Source organism: Tupaia chinensis, unplaced genomic scaffold (genome assembly GCF_000334495.1).
Source record: "Tupaia chinensis unplaced genomic scaffold, TupChi_1.0 Scaffold143746_1, whole genome shotgun sequence".
In the NCBI taxonomy this organism is placed as follows: domain Eukaryota; kingdom Metazoa; phylum Chordata; class Mammalia; order Scandentia; family Tupaiidae; genus Tupaia; species Tupaia belangeri.
The window spans coordinates 7,488-10,600 of record NW_006203595.1 but is presented as its reverse complement, the minus strand read 5'-3'; the positions used below and the strand labels follow the sequence as shown (position 1 = coordinate 10,600).

The window sequence follows — 3,113 nt, the reverse complement described above, 5'->3', positions numbered from 1 at the left end:
TTGTATGAAAGTAGAAATGGAATATTATTGATGATAACATGCTTGATTAAGTCACTATGCAGTTTGTCCTAGATGGGAAACTACATTTAGTATGTTGTAATGATGCTCAGGGAATGAATGTTAAGTAATTTAAAAAAAAGTTGCAGGAGAAAAAAAATGGTAAAACTGTTCGTATCAAAAATTTTTAGAAAAATGCATATTTGATGACTGCAGTAAGCTGGATACTACTTTATAATATGTTCATTCTACTCACTGGGGTTTATGCCTAAAGTCAGACTTGGGTTCATGTATAGGTATATATCAGCTGTGCTAGCTGTTGGATATATTTAGACTAATTAAGTTCATTAGCAAATCAATTAAATGGGGGGGAGGCATAGAAAGCAACCATGGATACCAGAGGCAATGTGGGAGGAGGGTGGGACATGGCAGAGGGTGAGGGATAAGGAATCAAGGATGGCAAAACAAAAAACAAAGTATACAAGACATAAGAATTGGAAAATTATTTGCTGAAAACATGTATGTTGAATGTGCTTGATTGAGCCAATACACAGTGTATTTTGGATGGAAAAAATTTTTAAAAAAAGAATTTTTTGACCAAATTCTTTCTGATAATCTTCAGAATTTTACTTTGTTGCAACATCTCACGGGAAATATTTAGAGGGTGATTCTCAGAGTCCACAACCCCTCTAATAAAATTAATATATTCAGGAATCAGCTTCAGCTTCTCACAACTGTCCTTGATGAATACTCTGCATACATATAATTTAATGTTGTTTTTGTTCTTCCTGTTTTCAAACAGGTCAAAAGGAGCACGTCTTGGAATGAAAAGAAGAGTTCCGAATTCCAACTGTCCTTCAACTGAAAAGTCTTTCACTGCCAAGTGATCTTCCCAGTCATTGGTCAAGCTCTTGTAGAATTCTCCATACTCTCCATTAGTAATAGCTTCAGGATTTCTGGTCCAAATAGGCTTTGTTTTGTTGAGTTCTTGATCAATGTACTTTCCCTTAATCTTCTTCCTCTTGTCGCTATCTTTCATTTCTTCTTCTTCTTCATTGAAACCAACATCTTCTATTTCAGGTTTCTCATCAGACTTCTTTTCTTCTTTTTCTTTTTCTTCTTCTTTCTCTTCCTTTTCTTCAGATTCATCTTCACTGACTTCTTTATCACACTCCTTCTCCACAAAAAGAGAAATGGCATAGCCAATAAACTGAGAATGTTTTTTCACGATCTCCTTAATTCTCCTTTCCTCCAAGTACACAGTTTGGTCTTCTTTCAGGTACAGGATAACCTTTGTCCCATGACCTATGGGTTCACCTGTGTCAGCTCTAACCATGAAGAAGCCCTCTGCAGAGGATTCCCAGGCATATTGCTCATCTCATTGTGTTTGGTGATCACAGTCATTTTCTCAACAACTGGGTATGCAGAATAGAAACCAACACCAAACTGGCCAATTTTAGAGATATCTGCACCAGCCTGCAAAGCTTCCATGAAAGTTTTGGTCCCTGAGTCCCTTGGTGATAGTGCCAAGGTTATTAATCACGTAGGCCTTCATCCTTCCAATCCCAGTATCCACTATAGTGAGGGTTCAGTCTTGTTTGTTTGAAATGACTTCTTCTAAGAGTCTAGTTTAATGGGATCTGTCAAATTTCATATCTGATTTTGTCCAGCACATTGTATGAATTTGAAAAAAGCTTCCCCAGGAAGATCTCTTTGTTTGAGTAGAAAGTGTTGATGATCAATGACATCAACTGGGCAATGTCTTCCTGGAAGGCAAACATCTCAACCTCCTCCTCCTCCATGGGCTGGTCTTGGGTCTGGGGTTCCTCAGGCATCTTGGCAAAGGACTGTGTAATATCAGCATCACAGCAGCACCCAGACACTGAAACAACTTGATGCATAAATTATTAAGCTTAATGTAATCTCATTTACTTGATCCAATTTTTAAAATTTATTGTAAGTCTATACTAATGAAGACAATGTGGCCTGTGTGGCAGGGTGGAAACATAGATGAATGTTGCAGAATAGAGTTCTAAAATAGATACCTTAAAATAGGAGAGAACTTCAAATGTTTCATGGAAAATACATATTATGAAAAAAAAATGGATAGATTTCAAAATTTTTTGCATCAAAATAAATTTCTACTTTAATTCCAATTTTCCATAAACATTTTATAGTCCCTCCATATGACCCATTCATTTCTGACAAAGTTGCAAAGATGATTTAGTAAAAGGTTGTCTTTTTAACTAAAAGTACTGGAAAAATTGGACACCTATATGCAAAAAGGAAAAAAAGTCTTTTACCTAAACCCTATATCTTTTATAATAATTGACTAAAAATGGATAAAACATCAAATGTAAATATAAATCTATAAAACTTTTAGAAGAAAACTGGAGAAAAATCTTTGTGATCTCCAGAGGCAAAGAGTTCTTAGATGTGCAAAGAAGTCTTGGAAATGACAACAAAAGTACAATCTATAAATGAAAAACATGATAAATTAGACTTCATGAAAATTAAAAATTTTTCTTCTTTCGGGTCAGCAGGTCACATGGTCTTTAAGGCACTGGACTCTCACATGGCCAACTGCAGTTAAAGTCCCAGACCTGACAGCTTGCTTTTTCTCTCTGTCTGCCTCTCTCTGGTGAGTCCATATGCCCTATAGAAAATAAATAATAATAATAATAATGAATTTTAAAAATTAGATAATACTTAACAAAATTTTGCTATTTAAAGACACTTTTTTATTTCAATTTATTTATTTGCATTCATTCACTGTACTTCATTACAGCATACAAAATGAGATTTTCCATCCAGAGTACACTGTATATTGTCTCAATCAAGCACATCAACAAACATGTTATTGTCAGCAAACAATTTTCCATTTCTTATTTTCTGTATGTTTTGCTTTTTTTTTTCTCCCATCCTTGATTCCCTATCTCTTACCCTCTGCCATCTCTCACTCTCCTCCCATACTGTCTCTGGTATTTACGTTTGCTTTCTATACTGTTTTCCCCCCGCATTGTATTGAATTACTAAAGACCTTAATTAACCTAAATATTTTCATAGCAAACACAGCTGATATATACATTTCCATGGACACAAGTCCAGTATACACT

General features: G+C 35.0%; 1 pseudogene; it reads right to left on the bottom strand.

Annotated features, from left to right (window-relative positions):
• Positions 1–574: 574 nt before the first annotated feature.
• On the bottom strand, positions 575–1,832 carry LOC102469280 (heat shock protein HSP 90-alpha pseudogene; annotated as a pseudogene).
• Between the last annotated feature and the right edge of the window lie 1,281 nt (positions 1,833–3,113).